The 13,909-nt window shown below is 49.1% G+C and overlaps 1 protein-coding gene across 14 annotated transcripts in view; it reads left to right on the plus strand.

Annotated features, from left to right (window-relative positions):
• The window catches only part of TANC1 (tetratricopeptide repeat, ankyrin repeat and coiled-coil containing 1), a 342,597-nt gene that overhangs the window by 232,575 nt on the left and 96,113 nt on the right, over positions 1 to 13,909 (plus strand). The gene's annotated exons all lie outside the window — the stretch shown is intronic.

A 13,909-nucleotide genomic window follows, 5' to 3' on the forward strand; every position in this document is an offset into this window, starting at 1 on the left:
CTGACCCCGCGGCTCCCTTCTGGCTGGATACTTAATTGGTTCTTATTTCCCATAGTGTGAGTTGCTTCCAGCTAAATGCCTATGTTGTTTATTCTTGGTTCTGTTGTAGCTCTTATTGAACATGATAAAGATCAGCCAGTGAGAGCACAAGTGTGGGAGGTGTGTGAGAAGCAAGTCACAAAGCAAACTGATCTTAAAGATTTTGGGGAATGGGGGTAGGACAGCTACCCCGCACCTGGCCTTGTCTTGAGCTGAGGGATGGATTTGGCCTGGACATGAAGATACCTCACAGCGACTGCCAAATCCTAGAATATTCTCAGGGAAAAAAAATGAAATCAGGCTGGGTGAAAGATGTTTTATACTATATGTTCTATACTTCCTTTTTGTTTTGTTTCTTAATATTTAAATTTACTTATTTGAAAGGCAGAGAGACAGAGATCTGCCATCTATTGGTTGACTCCCCTAAATGGCCACAATGGCCAGGACTGGACCAGGCCAAAGCCAGGAGCCAGAAGCTTCCTCCAGGTTTCCCAGTTGGGTGCAGGGGCCCAAGCACTTGGGACATCCTCTGCTGCTTTCCCAGGCGCATTAGTAGGGAGCTGGATGGGAAGTGGAACAGCCGGGACCCGAACTGGCACCTATATGGGATGCCAGTATCACAGGTGGCGGCTTAACCTGATACACCCCAATGCCAGCCCCAGCACTTTATTTTTCCTGTAGTTTGTGATGTACTAATAAGAAACTGAGGAATAGAAGATCCCTTTAAGGCAGAAAAAAAGGAATCTTAGCTGTGCCCAGAATTCCGTGAGTCCTGTGGACTGACACTGTGGCTCGTAGATATCTGTGGTAGGCACAGGGACATATACAGGAGGCCTGTGGAGCCTGACACGGGTCCTGGGATTGGAAAGATGCTTTCCAGCACGTGGCTTCCGAGAATCGTGCTTTGCTTGCATTTTGACACCCGTCCGTTGTTCCTGGTTCGCGTCCGTGCTGCTTCCTTCCATGCTGGGATTCTCAGCGCCCGTGCTCTGCTGCCGTGCCCTCGTAAGCCCTTTCCGCCCCCGGCTCTCCTGGACAGGTTGGCAGCCGAGTTGGCCGGGGACTGTGCCAGGATCCCTGCGACTGTCAGACGGCATGGTGGAGGTGGATTGACGCTTTCTGGTGGTGAGCTTTATTTTCCGAATGGCCCGGAGTTAGTGAAACCTTTAAATCGATGATTCCGTGAGGTTCCGTCAACACTGGTTCTGTGCTGGTTTTTGAGCCTCTGCCATGTGTTGGGCACTGGGCTGGACATGAGGTGGATACAAACGTCAGGAACGCTTGGCCCTACGCCTTGGAGACCTCGGGTTGGGGGAGAATGATGCTGGGGAGGAAGGGTAGCAAAGGGGTGTTACCTCGTGGACACTGGGAGGTTTCCCGGTGAGTGTGACTGCCGAGGGGCTTCTTAAAGAGGAGTTAGGAGCTCCGTGGCAAACGGGAGCTTTCAGGAGGTGGGTTTCCCATAGGGAAAGAGGAGCCCCACGTGAGGTCCCCAGGGCACACAGAGGCTGTGCTGCTGGAGCCTAGGGGAGGGTAGTGTGGGAGGTGAGCAGAGTTGGAGCAGATCAGGGATGAGATGAGCACGGATTTGATTCCTTCGGCAGTGGTGTCCTGCGGCCATTTTCAGGCAGGGAGATGTGTATAAATAGGTCTGAGTTTCAGGGCCGTGGTGGCTTCCTGCAGGCCGTCTTGCAGTTGAGGAGGCTGGTTGGGACCCTTGTACTAAGTAGAGGGGTTTAAACCTTTGCCCGGCAGAGGAGAATGGCGTGGAGTGGAGGGTGACTTGAGAACATTTTAGGGAAATGTTTTTGTATAGGAGACTGGGGAGGAAGACAAGCACTGCCCCTTTCATATCGCACACATAGGAGTCCAGGGACTTTTGGGACAGCCCTTGGATGAGTGTACTGTCCATTGAGGCGTGCTCCACATGCTGCCTGACAGCCTAGGGGAGTCATAATTTACTCACCGCTTGCATGCCACTGGGGACGCTTGGGAAGGCCTGGCTTTTGAGGTGGTTTGCTGGATGGATCCAGATTTTTCTAAATGTTGTGCCTAGTAGCTTTACATTTTCTTCAGCTTCAGTTTTTGTGGTATTCCCAAGGCAGGCATTCCACCTGTATTTTGGGTGAGGATTTGAAGGCTCTGAAAGGTAGAGTATCGTCTTAGCACTCCAAATAATGCTGCTGCTTCTTCACTACCGGAGGTGCAGGTGTGGCCATGATGAGCCGCAGCTTGGAGCAGGTGCACTTTGCGTGTCTGGACCATCTGGTGCTCCCTTGGAGTTCTGTGTGCGAGGAGCGCCAGGAAGCTGAAGTGCAGACTGAGCTCGGATCCCAGGCCCTGGGGAAGGAGAATGGATTCCTAGATGTGACATCTGAGGCAGGTATCTTGAGGGTCAAGTACAATAAGAGATGAAAGGTACCTGTTAGCTTTGGGAATTCAGTAACTGATGACCTTCATGCAGAATTGGCCAAGTTTCTCTATCAAAGGCCAGGCAGTAAATAGTTTAGGCTTCGAGAGCCATACAGCCTCTGTTGTTTAACTCTGTGAGTTAAAAACTCTGTTTTACAGCTCAGAGCTGCCAGAGAGAATTCATAGAGTCATGGCTGTTGTGCCGGTAAAGTTTTACTTGGGCAAACACGTCGTGGTCTGAGTTGAGCCCTGGACTCTAGTTTCCCTGCGTGCCTCTGGCCTCAGAGGAAGGGAAAGGAGGAATGGAGACCTAGCGTTTGCTCAGTACTTATCACATACGGCACACTTTATAAACACTTCCAGCCCTGAGGTGCCAGTGCAAGCACCACAGGCAGTAGATGGGGAGCCCCTAGAGTTTAGATAACTTTCTTGAAGGTCACCCAGCTGGTTAATGACTGGCTGGCACTTGAACCTGGGCCCGTCTGGTTCCAGAGCCGGGGTCATTTCCGTTTCGCTCTGCTGCCACCCAGGACAGCTGCCTTAGGGCAGATCAGTCTCACAATGTGCAGGGCGCACGGGTGCCGGCGAGCACTGTGCTCCCGCCCCCCGTCCTTCATGGGGTCTACCGCGGGGCAGCATTTTCCTGCTTTGGCTTCTTCCTCTGTGACGATCGATTGTCCAGGGACTGCAGGGGACACAGCCCAAACACCTCAACGCAGGAGGTAAGGGGATCCCTTGTGCGACAGCACCTCGTAGTGACCATTGAGCCTTGGCTGAACTCTTCCCTTCAGAGAACTTTTTGTTTCAGAATAGATTTATGGAGAAGTTGTGAGGGGTGGTACGGAGTTTTGCTCTGTCACTGACATAGCTCATGAGCACAGTGCATTTCTCACAACTCCTGAACCAATGCCGTAGCCTATACCTCATGTCCTGTTCTGCTTCCGGGACCCCAACCCGGCACGTGAGTTGCCACGTCTCAGACGCCGCGTGGCTGGGCCAGTGGCTCCAACTGTGCTTGTTTGGGTGACCTTCATGGTTTTGACGAGCCCTGGCTCTATAGGAATTTGTGTGGTATTGTTCTCGTGGTTCGGCTCGAGTTAGGGACGTCTGGGAAGCCCAGAAGTGTCCTTGTCAGCACCCGTGTGGATGGCACGCACTGGCGATGTGCTGTGTCTCGGGCGACGTTGGCCTGGCTGAGGTGTGGTTGCCAGTGTTCTCCGTGGGAGGAGTTATTTTGATTTTCCTCCCTGCTCCTGAAGTGTTCCATGCTCTCTGGAAGAAACTCCCTATGCACACGTCAGGGGTGGCATCAGCCGTCCCCTTCCTGGCAATAGAGTGGACCACTGTAACTTATGTAAGTCTGTGTGGGTTGTTTGGAATCTCCCTGTCTGTCGTCACCCTGTATTTCAGTGTGGACCTAAGGGTCACTGACCCTTCAGTGCTGCACTTCTGTCTGCTGCAGGAGTGCTCAGGCCTTCCTGCCTCCCTTAGGTGCCTTGCTGGTCGCAGGTGAGCCTGAAATGAATTTTTGCAGGGACCGAGTATGTCAGAATGCGTTCTGTGAGGCCGGGCCTACAGTGGGGCGGAAGGTTGTTGCCTCAGTGCCTTAATTCCCCACATAGGCTGTCAGCCATTGTGTGGCCTGGAGCCCCAACAAGAAATGTGATGCTCCAGGGCCACAGGCCTTGTCACTGATGGTGAACTTGTCTGGAATTAGCATTGAAGCAGCGCCACCTTGTGGTAAACTCTGAGTAAGCTTGTGCTCCTAGTCTAGGAGCAATTTAGGCAGAGTTGTGACAGATGTGGCCTGTGTGCTATTCTACTAGTTAAAGCGCTTTTAAAGAAAAAAAAAATTAAAAAGATTTATCTATTCAGAAGGTAGAGTCTCTCTCTCTCTCTCTCTCACACACACACACACACACACATACACACATACCTCCCATCGAATGGTCTACTCGTCAAATACCAACAACAGCCAGAACTGGGCCTGGTTGAAGCCAGGAGCCTGTACCACCCTGTTCTCCAGGTGGGTGCAGGTGCCCAAGCACTTGAGCCATCTTCTGCTGCTTTCCCAGGCCATAGCAGAGAGCTGGATTGGAAGCAGAGCAGCCACTAGCACTCCAGTGTAGAATGCCAACCTTGCCAGCGTAGCCTAACCCGCGGCTCTACAAGACCTGCACCAGGAAAAAAATATTTTTTTTTCTTTTCTTTTTTTTTTATTAAACTTTTATTTAATGAATATAAATTTCCAAAGTATAGCTTATGGGTTACAATGGCTTCCCCCCTCCCATAACTTCCCTCCCGCCCGCAACCCTCCCCTTTCCCGCTCCCTTTCCCCTTCCATTCATGTAAAGATTCATTTTCAATTCTCTTTGTATACAGAAGATCAGTTTAGTATATATTAGGTAAAGATTTCAACATTTTGCCCATATAGCAACATAAAGTGAAAAAACTACCATTGGATTACTAATTATAGCATTAAATAGCAATGTACAGCACATTAAAGACAGAGATCCTACATAATTTTTTTTCAAATTAATTAATTTTCTATGCCATTTCCATTTTAACACCAGGTTGTTTTTTTTTTTTTCATTTCCAATTCTCTTTATATACAGAAGATCACTTCAGTATATAATTAGTAAAGACCTCATCAGTTTGTGCCCACACAGAAATACAAGGTATAAAAATACTGTTTCAGTACTAGTTATAGCATCACTTGGCTTTAGACGACACATTAGGGACAGATCCCACATGGGGTGTAAGTACACAGTGACTCCTGTTGCTGATTTAACAATTTGACACTCCTGTTCATGGCGTCAGTAATCTCCCTAGGCTCTAGTCATGAGTTGCCAGGGCTATGGAAGCCTTTAGAGTTCGCTGACTTTGATCTTATTCCGATAGGGTCATGGTCAAAGTGGAAGTTCTCTCCTCCCTTCGGAGAAGGGTACCTCCTTCTTTGATGGCCCCGTTCTTACCAGGAAAAAAATATTAAGTTCTTAAAGAAAGAGGCTTTCTTCTGACTTTGCCTTACACATGATCAAGTTTACACAGAAAAGAAAGTTTAAAGTAAGAAATCTCAGTAGTCATTTCTTTTGGCATACAAAATAAGTATCTCCAGGTAAGATTTTTCCCAGATTTCTCGAGATTGTTTAATGCTGAGGTCTACAGGTAAAACAGGTCAACGTTCTGAACCTTGGAGCTAGTCTGGCGCAGGCAGGCTGGGGCGTTTTTTTTTTTAAAGTCTCACATTCATCTTTGCCCCAAATGTTTTTGTGCCCATGCCTGAAATGCTGAAGCCTGTGTGGGGCATAGCCAGGCAGTCTGCAAAGTCCCTGCATGCCACCTGGGACTGTGTCTGCCCCTGGAATGGTGACATCCATCAAAGGTGACTTCACCTGGGTTGATGAGGGAGTTGCTAAGATGGTTTAAAATGTCATTGGCCAGGGGCCGGTGCTGTGGCACGGTGGGTAAAACTACCACCTGTGATGCCGGCATCCAATATGGGTGCTGTTTCGTGTCCTGGGTAATCAATCCACTTCTGTTCCAGCTCCCTGCTGATGACCTTGTAAAAAAGCAGCAGAAGGGGTTCCGGGCCACAGGGCTGTCTCTGTGCAGATGCTGGAGAGTACATGGCGATGACGTTACATGTGGCTCTGTGTGGGCAGCAGGGCAGCAGTGCACAGAAGGTTCCAGAACTCAGCTGAGGGACTACCCTTGGTAGCCCAGCAGGAGCTGTGGAGAAGGCAGCAGACCGTGTGCCCTGGAGTAAGGACACGTGTTTCCGTTTTAGGTGAGAGAGTCTTGACTCACCTTCCACTGAGCACTCTCAAAGGGAGAGGCTGCCTTTGCCCAGCGCCTATTACAGGATGAGCCTTTTGACGTCTGAGAGCAGCATGTGTGTACAGATAAGTTTCCAGTTCTCGTTCATTACATTCTAGTTAAAATTTGGAAGCATGGTTTCCCACAAGCCTCTAAACTCACAAATCTTGTAATTAGAAACTAATCCAAAATCATATTTAAAATGAATTTTGTTTAAAGCTAAAATTTTGCATATTTAAAATATCTTAAGCCTCATCAGTCAGGTACTCCAAGATATCACTTTTTTAAAAAAGCATTAAAAATTCTGTAGATATACAAGAGTACTTCAAAAAGCATGTGGGAAAAATAAAAGCAAATGATAAGCTGGGGGTGGATACCTGGTACACCCATGTCTTGTGTTGGAATGTTTGGGTCTGAGTTCCGGCTCTGCCTCTGGTCCTGGCTTGCTGCTAATGTGCACCCTTGGAGGCACAGGGGCTGGCTCAGCTGCGTGGGTCCCTGCCATCTACATGTGAGACCTGGATTGAATTGTAGGCTCCTGGCCCAGCCTTGGCTGTTTAGGCATTTGGGGCTGCACCAGCAGATGGCAGATCTTTATCCCTGCCTTTCATGTAAGTAAGTGTATTACTTATTTGAGCATCAAAATTTGAAATCCATGCAGAGTATTTTAATAATAGGTTCCCTTGAAGGTTTTTGAAGACCTTTTGTATTCTCTGTGCAAAGATGGCAAACTTATTCCTAAATGTAAAGCAATTGTATCAATTTTCAAGACTGATTTATTGCAACTCTTTCTTTGTCTCTAAACCTTGCTCAAGTTGCAGGACAGACCAGTAGGACAAAACTCAGGCATGGTGGGGTTTATGCTACTGTGTTAGGCTTAGGTGTGGCCTCAAGTGAAAAACCATCAACTGCAAAATAATTTAAAGAAAATATAAACCTACTTCCCTCTCTCTCTCCCTCTCTTTCTCCTTCTCTCTCTTTCTCAATCTCTCTCTCATTTGAATGGCAGAGCTCCCATCCCATGGCTCACTCCGCAGATGCTCTTGACAGCTGGGGCTGGGGCCAAAGCTGGGAGACAGGAACTCAATCCAGGTTTCCCCTGAGGATGGCAGAGGCACAATTACTTGAAGCATTATCACTGCCTCCCATGATCTGCATAAGCAGGAAACAGGGGTCAGAAGCCAGAGCCAGGTGTGGAACCCGGCTACTCCAGGAGAGGAGTAGCTTGAGGTTGATGTGATGGGATGAGTGCCAGTGCAGATGAGTGTGAGGGTGAGGCAGAAAGTTCCGGGTCCTTCCCTCTGCCGGCCATTTTCTCTGTGGTGTGGAGGACATGAGGCTTCCAGTGTAGTGGGAAGGGTGCCGGATGTACATGCGTGTGTGGGTGGGATAGAATGCAAGGCCATTGTGGAGACTGGAGTGAGCAGACGAGTGGGGCAGAGGATTGCTCTGCTCTTAGCTTCTCCTGCATGGTTATGGAGGGCCACGGAGCACCTTTCAACAGGTGGAGCCTTTGGGGAAACCTTTTGTTTAAGGAATACAAACTTTATGCATTCCATAAATGCAACTTTAGGAACACAGTGATTCTTCCCACCCTACCTGCCTTCCCATCCACACTCCCAACCCTCTTCCTTCTCCCTCTCCTATTCTCATTCTTATTTTTTACTAAGATCTATTTTCAATTAACTTCATACACGTACTATTAACTATATTAATAAAGAGTTCAAATAATATGAAAAAAAAAAAAAACACAAAACCCTGTTCCTCAACAGCTGAGACAAGGGCCGTTCAAAGTCATTGCATCTCAAAGTGTCAATTTCACTTCCATAGATTATCTTTTAGGTGCTCTGTTAGTTATTATAGATCATGGAGAACATGTGGTATTTGTCCTTTTGGGACTGGCGTATTTCACTACGTATGATGTTTTCCAGTTTCATCCATTTAGTTGCAAACTAAATGCAAACATGATTTCATTTTTTTAACCTCTATGTAGTATTCCATGATGTACATATCCCATAATTGCTGTGTCTGTCTGCATACTTTATTGCAAGCTTCCTCTCCTGGTGCCGCAAGGTCCTGATGGATGCGGCCAGAGGTTTGCACCCCTGAGTGGCCGTCGGAATCCCTGCACGGTCAGAGGGGAGCTGAGAGTTTGCCCATGCAGCCAGTTCTATGGGCTCCTGGTGCTCTGGTCCAGGGACCTCCCTCAGACCAGGATAGAAGGCCATCAAGGGTTCTGCCTCCTTGTGCAGTGAGGGCGCAGGCCCTGCCTCTGTGGAACAGAAGCCCCTTTGCCTTCTGGCCTGTTTCCCTAGTTCCTTGGAGGCATTCTGAAATCGCCATTTCAGGAAGGATCCAGACCTCTTTCTGAGACACCTTAAAATCAAGCTTCATGGGCAGTTCGTTTTGTTTGTAATGATTTGGTTAATGATTCTTACAAACCCGGTGAAACCAGCTTCAGGTAAATTATAATTACATACCCCCCACTTCGCATGCACACACAGAGTTAGAGGAAGTTAGGGCTAGACAGTTCTCCCCCTAAACCGCCAGCAGGTGGGAGGGGAACGGGGCCCAGCCTGTGTTTTGCCCCCACAGTGGTCTCTTAGCCACCTTGGGGTGGGGCAGCCCTGCAGCCTCCCTCAGACACCTGGTTGCGCCCCAGCTCTGCCCCGCTCCAGAAGTGGTGCTGACAGCACCTAGCAGTCGACGTTTTTCCCTGTGGCACACAAGACAGTATTTCCAAGACGTTACATGTGTGTTCTCTTGCTGCGCTATGACTACAAACTTATCAGCTTAAAATAGGCGTGTTATTGACAGTCGTGTAGGTCGGCCGTCTGTGTCCAGCATGGCCCAGCTGGCTCTCTGCCCTGGGTTTCATGGAGCCGAAACCAAGATGGTAGCCTTTCTTCGTGGCATCTCGGGATGAGATACCTCCAAACTCGTTCAGATGGCAGAATCCATGCAGCTGTAGGATTGAGGTTCCCACGTCCCTGCTAGCTGTCAGCTGGGGATCACCCTTAGCTTCTAAGGCTGCCTGTATGCCTTTGTTGCCTTCCTCCTTCAGGATGTCAAGATCAGAGGCTGGAGTCCATCCCACCCTTGGAATCCCTCCCACCTCGGCCTCCTCTCTCCTCTGCCTGACTCCTGCTTTTAAAAGCTCAAGTGATTATATCAGGCCCACCCCCGTAATCCAGGGTAATCGCCTTATTTCAAGGTCAGCTAATTAGTAACCTTTCTTCTTAGTTCCTCGCAGAGCCCGGGGTGCTGCCCACTACAACACAGAGATTGTGTTGATTCAAGAGCAGGGGGAATCGTGGAATGACATGTTTAGAATCCGGCCTCCCAGGGAGGATGCAGGATTGCCAGCCCATCCACAGCAGGGGCCCAACAAGTCCCTGGACTTAGCAGCTGGGTCTGGGGCCATTCACTTTTCAAACCCAGGGTGTTCCTACTGAGAGCCCTCACATCTGAGGACCAGATTCTTGGACCAGGTGTCTGCAAGGCAGAGTTGCTTCTATGACATTTCTGGGTGATGCCCTCACCTTGAATGTCACGACTCTCACCACTGAATTGCACTTACCGGCGGCCATAATGCTGATGAGCAGTGCTTGTCTCTGACCTGAAGCCTAGGAAGTATGCCTGCTGCAGGTGGTGACAAGGGTGGCCAGTGGACTGCTTCCCACAGCCCCTTCTGGGCATGGCCCTGCCATTAAAAGCCAGTTAAGGGGCCAGCACTGTGGCGTAGCAGGTGGAGCTGCTGCCTGCAGTGCCAGCATACCATATGGACACCAGTTCAAGTCCCAGCTGCTTTACTTCTGATCTAGTTCTCTGTTATGGCCTGGGAAAGCAGCAGAAGATGGCCCAAGTGCTTGGGCCCCTGCACCCACGTGGGAGACCTAGAAGAAGCTCCTGGCTTGGATCTGCACAACTCTGACAGTTGCATCCAATTGAGGAGTGAACCAGGAAGGGTTGGAAGACCTCTCTCTCTGCCTCTCCTTCTCTTTCTGTGTAACTCTGACTTTCAAGTAAATAAATTAATTAATTAAAAAAAAGGGCTGGCGCCGTGGCTCAATAGGCTAATCCTCCGCCTTGCGGCATTGGCACACCGGGTTCTAGTCCCAGTCGGGGCACCGATCCTGTCCCGGTTGCCCCTCTTCCAGGCCAGCTCTCTGCTGTGGCCTGGGAGTGCAGTGGAGGATGGCCCAAGTCCTTGGGCCCTGCTCCCCATGGGAGACCAGGAGAAGCACCTGGCTCCTGCCTTCAGATCAGCGTGGTGCACCGGCCACAGCGCGCCTGCCGCGGCGGCCATTGGAGGGTGAACCAATGGCAAAAAGGAAGACCTTTCTCTCTATCTCTCTCTCTCTCACTGTCCACTCTGCCTGTCAAAAAAAAAAAAACAAGCAAACAAAAAAAACAAAACAAAACAAAACAAAACACAGTTAACTACTCCCGGAGCCTGTGTTCCAGATTAAGACAACTAACTGCTTTTGGGTGAGGGTGGAAAGCTGCTCTTCTTGCATTTCTCTCCCTCTCTCTATGTGGCCGTGCTTTAAAATAAAATCCAGGGGCTGTAATAGACTCTTGCCCTCTCTGACGAGGGCTTTGAGAGAGCTCCATCGTGTCTGGCTCTCAGCCTTGGCCTGGCTTACGATACCTGTGCCACAGATACTTGCTGAGTAAATAGAGTGATTTAATGCATTGCCATGCTTTAATATATCAAAACAATACAGGTGCAGTACAGGAGCAGCATGAGAGGTCACACTGCGTTGGTGCTTTGAAAGTAGAAACATCGTCATGTTCCTGTGTTCTAGAAGCTTCTTGTGCTCATAGTACATGCACAGGCAGCCTGCAAACTGACATTTGACAGTCTTTGCCCATGTTGTTGAAGGAAACATGTTAACAGCCTGTTTTCCTAGCAGGTTTGAGCGCCTCGGTGGCAGTGCCTGTGTGCATCTCCACGGTGCCCTGTGCATTGTGTGCAGGAGTGAAGGCTACCCACCCTTTCCCAGGGCACTCCTAAACGTATGTGGGCTATGGAGAAGGAGGCTCACCGGGAGCAGAGTCAGTAGCCTTCGTACTTTATTCACCATCCGCAGGTGGCCCGGTTTTTGTCTTGGGCCTTCAGTTTTTCTTCCCTGGAATTGCCGCAGCTCTGTGACAGATGAGGTCACAGTAGCAGTCATAACTCAATTTGCACCCAGCTGCTCTCCTACTCTTATCACACAAGGTCCCAGGCCCTTGTACAATTGCTTCTGAAAGTTTCTGGAAGTCCCCAGTGCTCTGTCAGCTGGGGCAGCTGGTGCACTTCCCTCCCGCCTCCAGGCGTTGTGGGGCAGGGAAGCCGAGTGCTACTCATACCAGTCCTTGGTGTAGACACAGTGGTTGCCAGCAGCATTGCAGATTTTTTATTTGCAGCCTCTGTACGGCTTCTCGTGGGAGAAATCCGAGTAAAGGACACCATGCTGGGAGAAATTGCCCAGGTCTTTGGCCACAGCTTTCTGACTGCTTCTGTTGGTTTTACCCTCAGAGTAAATTCTTCCCAGAGCCTCTTACCCCTCCTAGAGTGTGCCTGGGACAGTGACACCAGCTCACCAGCCCTGCCTCTACTCCAGGAGGGAACCAGAGAGCTCTCCCTTTAGCTATGGCTAGGCCAACTTTTCCTGTTTTCTAGGCCCAAATTGTGTGTCTTTTCTCTGCTAAACTTTCTTTTGGGGTACCAGAGGGAAGAAGTGTGTCAGATTTCAAAAGCTCTGTCTAGGGGCTGGTGCTGTGGCACAGTGGGTTAAGGAGCCACCTGTAGTGCTGTCATTCCCTATGGGATCAGAAGTTGGAAGTCCCATCAAGCTCCCTGCTAATGCATCTGGGAAAGCAGCTGAGGATGACCCAAGTGCTTGGGCCCCACACCCACATGGGAGACCCAGATGAAGCTCCTGGCTCTGATCTGGCCCAGCCCAGGCCGTTGCGGCCATTTGGGGAGTGAACCAGCAGATGGAAGACCTTTCTCTCTGTCTCTCCCTCTCTGTAACTCTGCCTTTCAAATAGATAGAGCTTCTTTTTTAAAAAAGATTTTATTTATCTGGATGCCTGTCTCTTTAAAAGCCCAGCTCTGTGATCTGGCCAATTACCTCAGTTTACCCTTTGAACTGGTGACTTAAGGACGTCTGCTTTTGTGATAGATTGGCCCTCCACCTCATACCCCAAGACTGCTTACTCATCTTCTGTTTTTCTCATCTTTATGTGAACATTTCCTGATGTGAAATGAAAGCCTAGACCAGATAAAATTGACAGGAACCTTTACTGTGAAAGTTCAAGATACTAAAAAAATCCCCCAAATGATTGATAACCCAAAGTGCCACTTTTCATAGTCCCCAGATGTCGTGAAAAATGCAAGCTCTACTTTAAATGCAATAAGTAGCCTCAGGTGCTCCTGCGCCCCAAATATTGCTTTCATATATATGTAATTATTTTTAACTGAAACACTCAGAAATGAAAAGTAACCCCTGCCCTTCTCTCTTTCACTGCCTGCAGATAAAGCCCAGTTTGGTTTATTTCCACCACCTCCTTTTAAAAGATACTCCTTATATGGCAGTTTCTAAGCAGCAACATAGCTGTGTGATTAAAATGTCAAAAAGAGTGAGGAACCTGGCCTCGGGGAAGAGTGTATTTGGAGATTTATGTAAAGGGAGAACCCTGAATTGGGAGAAGGCTGTGCCTTTGAGGTGTGGGGTGGCAAACTTCAGGAAAGATTCTGGCCGCTCCTTCCAGGCCCACGTACCCCCTTCTCCAAGCTGGAAGAGGCCATTCTTTTGCAAACTGCATACGTGGCACCTGCAGGTTCATGGCTGTTAACCTCTTGTGGGCGTGTCTATTGCTTATTGGCATTTTAAGAGCCCCTTGCCCTTGGATCATATGTTGGGGCTCGGGAGAGTTGTGATGAGGAAATCCATCTCGAGTTCAGGCAGAGTTGGTTTAATTTATGATCAAGAACAACCCCTGTTGATCTGAATTCTTGGAAACTGGGCAGGTTGATGCTCCAGCCACAGCCACTGACTCCTGCCGCGAGCTGACAAGAGTCGGTGGTCAGCAGTGGCCTCCCTTAGGGGCTTGCCCTGGCTGTCAAAGCATGGTCTGAGTCCTGCCCCATACCTAGAGCATCTGAATCCACATTGTGTCCAGACCCCCAGGGTACCCTGTGCATGCTGAAGGTGGACACGCTGCTTGATCTTGTGTGGTGATCAGCCGCCGGGAGTGCTGGAGAGGCAGGCCTGCCCCTGGGAGACCAAGCAGCTTCCAGATGAGCTAATACCTGACAGTCAGGTCTTGTTCCTAAGAGCCTCTTGCCTAAAGTCATAGCTAGTAGCCAGAATATCATGCTATCTGGGTAATTATGGTGTGGTATTACATTCTGGTTAAGTGGAGGGGATTAACCTTTTATCATTTGGTCTGTGTAAAAGGAGGAAATTATTTTCCTTGAAGGCAGCTTGTGCTTGGGCATCTGGAGTAGTGTTTTCTTTTAAACAAGGAGCTTCGTGTAGAAAGACATTGGGCAATAGTTTTCCTGACTGTATGGGGGTTTTGTGGAGGTGGATTTTTCAGTCTTGAGCTCTGTCAACAAGAAATGTGATTGCTCTACTTTTTT

This window comes from Lepus europaeus, chromosome 1, assembly GCF_033115175.1.
Source record: "Lepus europaeus isolate LE1 chromosome 1, mLepTim1.pri, whole genome shotgun sequence".
NCBI classification, from domain to species: Eukaryota; Metazoa; Chordata; class Mammalia; order Lagomorpha; family Leporidae; genus Lepus; species Lepus europaeus.